Here is a 12,500-nt window from a genome sequence, read left to right as displayed (position 1 = left end):
GGATCTTCCCGCGTAGGTTCGAATCCTACTCACTGCGAAATGTGAAAGTTTTAGAAGGAAATTACAAAGAAGGAGGGTGCCAACTACTGAAAGCACGCGAGGAATAACCGCAGAGTTATCCCACGAGACCTCTGGAATATTCTTGATGCAATGTATGTCTTACTACTTATCTCACAAGCAATTATGTTCAAGAATTTGAACAAATGGATCATATCCTTTGTAAGTTATGAGTACTCCTGTATCGAAATATGGAAAAAGATTTCCTAAAACTATCTATTTTTTCAAAACTTCGTTCCCATTTCCTTTAAGAACAGAAATTTACTGCCATATTTCAATTTGTTATATATTACATTACAAAGAAAGAGAACATTATGCTTATTATCCTTATAAAACAACACTGCTTTGTTACAAACTATTTTATCTGGGATACCGCATCAATGTTTAAAAATTATGACCAATTCAAATGTAAATGATCACTCAAAATATCATCCCAGTCTGCTTGAGATTATATATATACAGTACATATATATATATATATATATATATATATATATATATATATATATATATATATATATATATAAATATATATATAAATATATATATATATATATATATATATATATATATATATATATATATATATATATATATATATATCATACAAGTATGATATGTCAGGGATTGGCTGCTCAATCTTATTTATTAACGAAATTAAGGCATGATCTGATATGTCCCAACTGGAGAACATACCTTATTTGCCAATATTCAAAGGGATTCGCTTTATACTAAGTAAAAACCCTTGCCAGACCTGTGAGTAGCTTCACTTATGATCTGCTCAAAGTATGATTCAGAGGCAAAGTCCAAAATCCTTAAGCCATAGTGATCAGTAAGAGAGACAGAATTTAACCACTATCGATGGTGAGCGTTGAAATCATCAACAAACAAAATAAGACAATCGGATATGGAACCATAAAGTTTGGATTGCTATACATTGAACACAAATAAAAGTGGTTATGCCTGCCAAAAATGTTTATCATAAGGTATAATACACATCATCATTCCCCTTACCTTAGGAATGGAACCCCGTTTCAAAATCATTGTTTTCTTAAAACTCGGAATAAGGATCTCAGATGAGGGCATAATAGAATACCACTTTCTTGAAGAAACTATAGTCCTTGAATATTGCAATACATTAGACAAAACTGGCGAGCTCTACGACGTACTGGTCCCAGATTTTGCTTAATATCTTCACACAGAATAAGAATTAAAATCATTAAAAGTGTCTTCTGCACTGACACCAGGCTTTGTTGCCTTGGTACTTCTAAATTCGATCATTGGACAAGTTACTTAATGTTTAAAATTACTATAAACCACCTTCACGATGTCTAGAATTGTATACCATTTCCCAGCAAACTGAGCTCCAGTTACGTATCAGAAGAGGAAGAAAACAGCATTAAATATTTTTTACCTAAAATTTGGTGTAGTTTCGACACGTGTTTCAAATGCCTTCTTTCCGTGACTCTCCATCTGGAGTAAATGTGTTGAACAATGATATTACAATAGAGGGAAACTCGGTAGAGAGCATGTTTTGACCACGTCAATCAGTCTTAATTCGCTCTCGACTCCACCGAGTAATTGTACTTCAGTATATTTTCTTCCAAATCTAATGGATTTGTCTTTAGGTCACTCCCCACATGTTCACAAAGTTTGCGTAATGTTTAAAACAAAATAACATACTAACAAAATATTTCTCATTTATTTAACAATGCTATTTTTTTCAGAGTACAGCTGCGTATTTGTACTTTGATGTTGAAGATTCATGCTCAGGTGATACCACACATGACTACTAAGTTTGGTTAAAATCGGTACAGTAGCTTTTGTATAAATTTGCTCACAAACAAACAGACAAATAAATAAACTAAGAAACAAACAGGGGTAATTATATACCAGGCATAGGCAATAAATTTATGGATGGGAAAATTTCTCGATTAGTTTTGAAATACATGAATAGTTTTTCGTAAATACACGTACAAACATATATATATATATATATATATATATATATATATATATATATATATATATATTACATAAATGCATGACATTTATAAAATAAGCATATATATATATATATATATATATATATATATATATATATATATATATATATATATATATATATATATATATATATATATATATATATATATATATACACACACACACTGATATAGGTTGCCAATCTGGAGGTTGAAAATATTTTTTATCTCTTGTGTTATAACTGCAAAGGATTTCACGAAACTGCATCTCGTCTTTATAATGCAATGTGATTATGTGACTATTTATAAATATGTATACCATTTTCATTATGTGCAGTGATGGCCGAGTGGTTAAGGCGTCTGACTAGAAATCAGATGGGATCTTCCCGCGTAGGTTCGAATCCTACTCACTGCGAAAGGTGAAAGTTTTAAAAGGAAATTACAAAGGGAGGGTGCCAACTACTGAAAGTGAGTGAGAAATAACCGCAGAGTTATCCCTCGACACCTCTGGAATATCCTTGATGCAAATGATCGCAGAGATAATATGGGTTGTAACAAACGCTCATCTCACCAGCAATTATGTTAAAAAATATGCTCTTGCATTATATATCTCTTGTAGGTTATGAATACGTCTGTATCGAAATATGGAAAAAGATTTGCTGAAATAATTTTTCAAAACTCGATCCCCTTCATTCTAAGAACATAAATTTACTCGAAATGTTCAATTTGCTGTAATAATACATTAAAAAGATAGAAATTTATACTTATTATTCGTATAAAAAATATTATGATTTGTTACAAGCCATATTATATCTGCGATACCACATTTATATTTTCAAAATTTTAAATTTAAATATAAAAGATCAATGAACAAGTCATTCCAGTCTGTCTGAAATTTTATATATATCTTAAAATGAAAATGACAAATCAAGAACAGGCTTCCCAGACTTAATTACCAACGAAATTAAGCCTTAACCAGACGTCTCAACTAGAGAACGTACCTTATATGCCACAAAACCAGTGGCCTCGGTGTATATTAGGTCCAAGCAGTTACCAGACTTGTGAGTAGCTTCTCATATAGTCTGCTCACAGCCTGATTCAAAGGCAAAGTCCGAAACTCTTAAGCCAAGGCGAGCAGTAAGAGAAACAGAATTTAACCACTCCCTATGGTGAGCGTTGAAATCACCAACAAACAAAACAGGTTTTTCTACAATCTTGTATCTTAGCCATAATGGCAAGAGGACAATCGAAGATAGAACCATCAATTCTGGATTTTTATAAATCGAACACAAATAAAAGTTATGTCTGCCACAAACCTTTATCACAGCTTACTAATCCTAATATACACCGCCATTTCTCTTGCCAGGGGAATGGCATCCCATTTCAAAATTATTGTTTTCTTAACTCTCTGAATAAGTAGCTCAGATGAGAACATAATAGAATATATTGTCTTGACGCAACTGTAAAGTCCTCAAATATTGCATTAGACGCAATTGTCGGAATCTACGATGTACTATTCCAGATTTTGCTCAATGTCTATTGACAGAATAAGAATTAAAAGCATTAAAGTATCTTCTGTATTGTCATTCCGGCTTTGTTTGCCTTGCTACTTCTACATTCGGTTATCGGAAATGCTGCTTTACCTTTACAATTATTATATACTGTCCTTGTGCCGTATAAAAATGTCCAACATCTCTCCTTACAAACTGAGCTCCAGTCAGGTATCAGGAGAAGACAAAAACTGTATTAATATTTTCCCATTAAATATCTAAGGTCAACACCTGTTTCAAATACCTTCTTTACATTATTCTTCGTCAGGGGTAAATTGGTTGAAAATTAAATTACACTTAAATATTATACTATGACAGTGAAAATTTCTAGATTAGTTATGAATTACATGAATAATCTAATTATTTATATATATACATATATATCCACATATATATATGCACATGTATATATATATATATATATATATATATATATATATATATATATATATATATATATATATATATATATTGATAGAGGTTACCATTTTTAGGTTGAAAATATTTTGGATCATGTTATACCTGCAAAGGATTTCACGTACCTGCATCTCGACTGTAAAATGCCCTGTGACTATGTGACTATTTATAAATATGTATACTAATTACATTATGTGCAGTGATGGCCGAGTGGTTAAGGCGTCTGACTAGAAATCAGATGGGATCTTCCCGCGTAGGTTCGAATCCTACTCACTGCGAAATGTGAAAGTTTTAAAGGAAAATTACAGAGAGGGGGTGCCCACTGCTAAAAGGGAGTGAGAAATAACCGCAGACTTATCCCTCGAGACCTCTGGAATATCCTTCATGCAATGGACGTCTTACCACTCATTACACCAGCAATTATGATAAAAAATATGAACTCTTGCATGATGGTTATGAATACGTCTGTATCGAAATATGGAAAAAGATTTGATAAAATAATTTTTCAAAACACTGATCCCATTCCTTCTAAGAACATTAATTTACTCGAAATGTTAAATTTGCTGTAATAATACATTAAAAAGAAAGACATTTATACTTATTAATCGTACAAGAAATACTTTGATTTGTTACAAACAATATTATCTCTGCGATACCACATTTATATTTTCAAAATTTTAAAAAATTTAATTATAAAAAGATCAATGAATATGCCATTCCAGTCTGCCTGAAATATTATTTATATATATATATATATATATATATATATATATATATATATATATATATATACATATATATATATATATATATATATATATATATATATATATATATATATACATATATATATACATATATATATGTGTGTGCGCATATATATATATATATATATATATATATATATATATATATATATATATATATATATGTGTGTGTGTGCGTATATATATATATATATATATATATATATATATATATATATCTTAAAGTGAAAATGACACATCAGGATCAGACTTGATTACCAGCAAAATCAAGGCTTGACCAGACGTCCCAAGTGGAGAACATACCTTACATGCCACAACACCAGGGGAGTCGGTGTGTATTAGGTCCAAGCAGTTACCAGACCTGTGAGTAGCTTCTCATATAGTCTGCTCACAGCCTGATTTAGAAGCAAAGTAAAAAGCTCTTAAGCCATGATCAGTAAGAGAAACAGAATTTAACCACTCCCTATGGTGAGCGTTGAAATCACCAACAAGCAAAACAGAGGTTTTTCTATAATCTTGTATCTTAGCCATAATGGCAAGAGGACAATCGAAGATAGAACCATCAACTCTGGATTGCTATAAATCGATCACAAATAAAAGTTATGTTTGCCTAAAACCTTTATTACAGGTTACTTAATCCTAAGATACACAGTCCTTCCCCTTGCCCTATGAATGGCATCCTGTTACAAAATTATTGTTTTCTTCCATCCATCCATATACCAAGGCACTTCCCCCAATTTTGGGGGGTAGCCGACACCAACAATGAAACAAAACAAAAAGGGGACCTCTACTCTCCATGTTCCTTCAGCCTAATCAGGGACTCAACCGAGTTCAGCTGGTACTGCTAGGGTGCCACAGCCCAACCTCCCACATTTCCACAACAGATGAAGCTTCATAATGCTGACTCCCCTACTGCTGCTACCTCCGCGGTCATCTAAGGCACCGGAGGAAGCAGCAGGGCCTACTGGAACTGCGTCACAATCGCTCGCCATTCATTCCTATTTCTAGCACGCTCTCTTGCCTCTCTCACATCTATCCTCCTATCACCCAGAGCTTTCTTCACACCATCCATCCACCCAAACCTTGGCATTCCTCTTGTACTTCTCCCATCAACTCTTGCATTCATCACCTTCTTTAGCTGACAACCATTTTCCATTCTCTCAACATGGCCAAACCACCTCAACACATTCATATCCACTCTAGCCGCTAACTCATTTCTTACACCCGTTCTCTCCCTCACCACTTCGTTCCTAACCCTATCTACTCGAGATACACCAGCCATACTCCTTAGACACTTCATCTCAAACACATTCAATTTCTGTCTCTCCATCACTTTCATTCCCCACAACTCCGATCCATACATCGCAGTTGCTACAATCACTTTCTCATATAGAACTCTCTTTACATTCATGCCCAACCCTCTATTTTTTACTACTCCCTTAACTGCCCCCAACACTTTGCAACCTTCATTCACTCTCTGACGTACATCTGCTTCCACTCCACCATTGTTTTCTTAAAACTCGGAATAGGAAGCTCAAATGAGAGCATAATGGAATATCATACTGTCTTGAAGGAAATGTAAATTTCTCGAATATTGCAATGCATTAGACGAAACTGGCGAACTCAACGACGTACTGGTCCCGGATTTTGCATAATATCTCCTAACAGAATAAGAATTTAAATCCTTCTAAATATCTTCTGCACTGTCATTCCGACTTTGTTTGCCTTGCTACTTCTACATTCGATTATCGGAAATGTTACCTTACCCTTACAAAATTATCATTACTATACACTGTCCTAATGACGGCTAAAAATGTATAACATCTCTCCCGAAAAAAGCTGACCTTCAGTTAGGCATCAGGAGAAGATATTTAATATTTAGGGTCAACACCTGTTTTGAATTCCTTTATTACACGATTCTTCGTCAGGAGTTAATTGGTTGAAAAATTAAATTACACTTCAATGTCATAACTATGACAGTGAAAATTTTTAGATTAGTTGTGAAATACATGATTTATTTATTTATATATATATGTATATATATATATATATATATATATATATATATATATATATATATATATATATATATATATATACTGTACATATATATCCACATACATACATACACATATGTATATATAAATCATTATATACATGTGTGAATATATATATACACACACATATATATATCTATATATATGTATATATATATATATATATATATATATATATATATATATATATATATTTATATATATATATATATATATATATATAATTATATATTATATATGTATATATATAATTATATATATATCATATGTATATAGTTATATATTATATATTATATATTATATATATACTGTATATACACACACACACACACACATATATATATATATAATATATATATATATATATATATATATGGTTATATACTGATAAATGTTATCATTTTTAGGTTGAAAATATTTTTGGTCTCTTGTTATACCTGCAAAGGATTTCACGTAACTGCATTTGGACTGTTAAATGCAGTGACTATTTATAAATATGTATACTAATTGCATTATGTGCAGTGATGGCCGAGTGGTTAAGGCGTCTGACTAGAAATCAGATGGGATCTTCCCGCGTAGGTTCGAATCCTACTCACTGCGAAATGTGAAAGTTTTAAAATTACTGAAAGGGAGTGAGAAATAACCGCAGAGGTATCCTCTGAAAACTGTAATATTCCTTGATGCATTTGGAGGTCTGACCATTCATTTCACCAGCAATTGTGTGCAAGAAAATAAACACTTGCATCATATGCATTGTAAGTCTTGAATATGTCGGAATGAAAATGTGGAAAAATTTGCTAAAAGTCTTTTTTTTTTTTAAACTCCGATCCCATTCCTTTCAAGAACAGAATATTACATTAAAAGGGTACCATTATGCTTTTGATTCGTATAACAAATAACATTGATATGTTACGAACCCTACTATATCTGGAATACCACATCGATATTCTAAAAATTATGACCAATTCAAATGTGAATCATCACTCAAGAAGCCATTCCAGTATGCCTGAGAATATGAACAGACATATATATATATATATATATATATATATATATATATATATATATATGTATGTATATATATATATATATACACATATATATATACGTATATATATATATATATACGAATATATATATATATATATATATATATATATATATATATATGTATATATATATATATATATATATATATATATAAATATATATATATAAATATATATATATATATATATATATATATATATATATATATATATATATATATATATCTTACACGGGTATGCCATATCAGGGATAGGCCTGTCAGTCATAATTACTAACGAAATTAGGCATGATCATATGTCCCAACTGGAGAACCTACCTTATATGCTAATACATCAGGGGAGTCGGTTTACACCAAGTCCAAGCAGTTACCAGACCTGTGAGCATCTTCATTTATAATCTGCTCACAGCCTGATTCAGATGCAAAGTCCAAAACTCTTAAGCCATGGTGATCATTATTAGAAACATAATTTAACCAAGTCCTATGGTGAGCGTTGAAATCACCATGCACAAAAGACGACAATCACAAACACAGCCAGATTGCCCAGAGTTATCACTGTGGACGGGGGCTCATAGTCTCAGTCACTACCCCAAAGATTAAACTCAAAGAATAAGCTCAAAACAAGAGGTACACACAGAGTGTGTTCTTGTGCAGTCGCTCACCACAGAGACCGAGACCGCAAGATGACAATATTTTCTCCGTTTTTCTTATACAGTTGAGTATGGAATCATTTTTCTCACAACACAACTTATTAGAGACTTGACAAGGCAGATGCAATTGCTCAGCACAATGAGCAGGACTGCAATGATGTCGGTTTGCACCAAGCAACTGCTCGGGCACAAAAATCAGCTCATCAAAGCGAAGAGAAGAGTTTCAGTAGCAGAAAAAGTATTATAAAAGCAAGTCCCAGTGAGCAGAAGACACTGGGAGAGAAGGGAAGGATTATGAGTAGTAGAAAAAAGGGGGCAGGATTTCTCTTAACTACATTTCGACTGTAAAATGCACTATAACTATGTGACTATTTATAAATATGTACACTTCAATATTATACTATGACAGTGAAAATTTCTAGATTAGTTATGAATTATAAGAATGATCTATTTATTTATATATATACATTTACATATATATCCACATACAAATATACACATGTATATATGCATAATTATATATATATATATATATATATATATATATATATATATATATATATATATATACATATATATATATATATATATATGTATATGTATATACATATATATATATATATATATATATATATATATATATATATATATATATATTGATAGAGGTTACCATTTTTAGGTTGAAAATATTTTGGATCATGTTATACCTGCAAAGGATTTCACGTACCTGCATCTCGACTGTAAAATGACCTGTGACTATGTGACTATTTATAATAATGTATACTAAACGCATTATGTGCAGTGATGGCCGAGTGGTTAAGGCGTCTGACTAGAAAGCAGATGGGATCTTCCCGCGTAGGTTCGAATCCTACTCACTGCGAAATGTGAAAGTTTTAAAAGGAAATTACAAAGAGGAAGGGTGCCAACTACTGAAGGCGCGCGAGAAATAACCGCAGAGCTATACGCACATACCTCTGGAATATCCTTGATGCAATGTCTCTCGTCACTCATTTCCTTATCAATTGTGTTCAAGAAAATAAACGCTTGCATTATATGCACTGTAAGACATGAATACGATTGAATAGAAATGTGGAAAAAGATTTGCTAAAACAGTGTTTTCTTTCAAAACTTTAACCCCCTTCTCTTTAAGAACCAAAATGTACAGCAATTTTTAGCTTGTTGAATATTACATTACAAAGAGAGAACTTCGCGGCCGGCAACAAGAGCGTCCAAACTTGGAGGGAAGGGGGCAATAATTGCACAGTAAACCAAGTTGTATATAATTCAACTACATAAGTACCTGTTTATAATGAATTTTTTGCCTTTAAAAATTTAAATGAAACAGAATTCTCTAATGTAATTAGACCAAGTGATAATCACCAGTATCCCTTTGATATACTTAACTTGAATTTTAGTACATATAACTTTAATCATGATCTTGGAAATGAATGTATTGTATATAACCATCTTCCAGTTAGTATTTCTGTGACACAATGTCTTCACATAAACTGCCAAGTAACACGTTAAAGCTATTATCTTAAAATATTTCTAGTCTTCCTCTTCACTTTGACGCTTTTATTGATCAGTGTTTAGATCAATCTGGAGCCGTTTATGATGTCTTGTGATTTAGTGAAACCTGTCTAAGTAATGCAATCTACTCTCTTTACAATATAAAAGATTACGTTTGGTGGATTGGCTATTTATCTCAAAAGTTTTATTGGCTTCGTACTGCATGATATTTCTCTACAATTACCCCTACATCTAATCTCTTCTAAATATCTCAGCTCTTCAGTTTTGTAGTAGGAATTATCTATAAACCTCCCAATAGTAACACTGATGATCTTTTGTCGATTGGAAATATTGCCATGTAATGTTATGGGTGACTTTAACATTAACTTTCTTAGTAATGATAATAAAGTTAATGATTTGATTAATCTGCAGTGTTTACATTGCTTCTTCCCACCAATAACTAAGCCAACAAGAGTAACAAACACTTCAGCTACCTTAATTGACCATATTTGGACAAACAATTTGCAAAACTTTCAAGTAAGTGGCATATACTTTATTACCATAAGTGACCATTTCCCGGTTTACAGAGCGTTTTCTGTAAATAACACTAGTTAGAGCCAGTCACCAATTAACAGTTTACAAGCGATCATATAATAGTTCATCAATAAACCATTTTTAAATAGATTTAGGTAATCATTACTGGATCAACGATATGGTACATAATGATGTAAATACGAGTTTTGATAATTACATTGAAAGATTCTTAGAATTTTATAATAAACATTTCCCACTAAGGAAACATACATCGAGGAAAAACACATGGATAAGACATACATAACTCAGCCTATAAAGAATTCGATCAAACCCAGGAATAAATTAGAAAAATTATATGCTAAGTAGCCCATTACATATGGGGCAGCTTTCAAACGATTCAGGGATGTGCAAACCTCCATAATAAAAACAGCAAAGGAAAATCACTATAAATGTCAACTAAAAGAAAATGTGGGAGATGCTAAGAAAACTTGGGGTATTGTAAATTAATTGTTGGGAAAAAGTTATATAACGCTGCCAAATTGTTTCTTCTGAGAATAACAAGCATAGTAATAACCAAGACATTGCAGGCTCATTTAATAACTACTTTTGTAATATTGCAAGTACTTTAGCAAAGAATATCGAACAATCAATGTTTCTTATGACTACTATTTGCCTGAATGAGAACCAATGCTCGTTCTTCCTTCGCCCAAAAACACCTTTGAAAGTAAAATCAATTGTCAAAAACTTGAAATTAACAGCAACAGGATCTGATGATATGTTTAAGTAGTCAAAGCTTGTTCTGACAAATTTTCCCTGTTTCTTGTATATATTATTAATAGCTCGTTTAATGAAGGATGCTTTCCTAACCATTTACAGATTGCCAGAGTCACTCCAATACCCCAAAAAAGGTGATAAATGAATACATAGTAATTACAGACCAGTCTTCACACTAACCAGTTCAAGTTAAGATTTTTACAAAAGCTGTAGCTAATAGATTAACAGATTACTTATCGGAACACTCATTTCTATCAAACGATCAATTCGGTTTCAGAGCTAACTACTCCACAGACCTTGCCCTTCATCATTTTTGCCAAAATATTCACAATGTGTTAGACAAGAGAATTTCAAATATCATTTTTTTGCGATTTTTCAAAGGCTTTAGATACTATATCACACACAATCTTGTTAGAAAAGTTGAAAATTTATGGTATCAGAGGTATAGTGCATGATTGAAGTTATCTGAACTTTAGGAAGCAACGCATAGTATATAATCATTAAAGGTCTCAATACACTAGTATCAGCGGTGGAGTCCCACAAGGTACAATTTTGGGTCCTATTCTATTTCTCTTATATGTTAATGACTTAACACGTACTACAGATAAACTTAAATTTCTCCTTTTTGCTGATGACACGGCATCTCCATACAAGAGAAAGGCCTAAATTATATTAAAAATACATTTAATTCCGAACTATCATAAGTTTTTTCAAGGATAAAAAGCAATAAATTAACACTTAATATATCTAAAACTCAATGCATTTTATTCTCATCGTTGATGACGGAATCACTACATATTAATATTCATATTGACAATATCTTATTAGAACAAGTTCGTGTGCAAATTTTAGGTGTGGTTATTGATTGTAAATTACAGTGGAAAGATCATATATATCTAGTAGTGACTAAAATTAGTAAGTTGATTGGAGTATTGTATAAAGTGAGAAACTCACAACTGATTGTTTAAAATGCATTTAGAATATCCACATTTATTGTTCGGTTCAGTAATATGGGGGGGGGGGGGGGTCATTTAGTACTTATCTTTATAGTCTTTTTATTACACACAAAAAGTTGTCAAGAGTCATAACGTGCAGTCACCGTTATGCCCACACTGACCCTCTCTTTAAACAATTGAAAGTACTGAAACTCTC

The 12,500-nt window shown here is 31.9% G+C and overlaps 5 non-coding genes across 5 annotated transcripts in view; all 5 read left to right on the top strand.

The window, feature by feature from the left end:
• The window catches only part of TRNAS-AGA (transfer RNA serine (anticodon AGA)), an 82-nt gene extending 45 nt beyond the window's left edge, over positions 1 to 37 (top strand). The window contains exon 1 of the tRNA in view: positions 1 to 37. This exon is cut by the window's left edge and continues 45 nt beyond it. This is a non-coding gene — a tRNA (tRNA-Ser).
• A 2,338-nt stretch (positions 38 to 2,375) lies between these two features.
• TRNAS-AGA (transfer RNA serine (anticodon AGA)) lies at positions 2,376 to 2,457 on the top strand. Its single transcript has one exon. It is a non-coding gene; the product is annotated as a tRNA-Ser (tRNA).
• Positions 2,458 to 4,205: 1,748 nt separating this feature from the next.
• Positions 4,206 to 4,287, top strand: TRNAS-AGA (transfer RNA serine (anticodon AGA)). The gene has a single exon. It is a non-coding gene; the product is annotated as a tRNA-Ser (tRNA).
• A 3,064-nt stretch (positions 4,288 to 7,351) lies between these two features.
• On the top strand, positions 7,352 to 7,433 carry TRNAS-AGA (transfer RNA serine (anticodon AGA)). Its single transcript has one exon. It is a non-coding gene; the product is annotated as a tRNA-Ser (tRNA).
• A 1,896-nt stretch (positions 7,434 to 9,329) lies between these two features.
• TRNAS-AGA (transfer RNA serine (anticodon AGA)) lies at positions 9,330 to 9,411 on the top strand. The gene has a single exon. It is a non-coding gene; the product is annotated as a tRNA-Ser (tRNA).
• Positions 9,412 to 12,500: the final 3,089 nt, after the last annotated feature.

This window comes from Palaemon carinicauda, chromosome 31 (assembly GCF_036898095.1).
Source record: "Palaemon carinicauda isolate YSFRI2023 chromosome 31, ASM3689809v2, whole genome shotgun sequence".
Lineage (NCBI taxonomy): Eukaryota > Metazoa > Arthropoda > Malacostraca > Decapoda > Palaemonidae > Palaemon > Palaemon carinicauda.
This window is presented reverse-complemented; position numbering and strand designations above follow the sequence as displayed.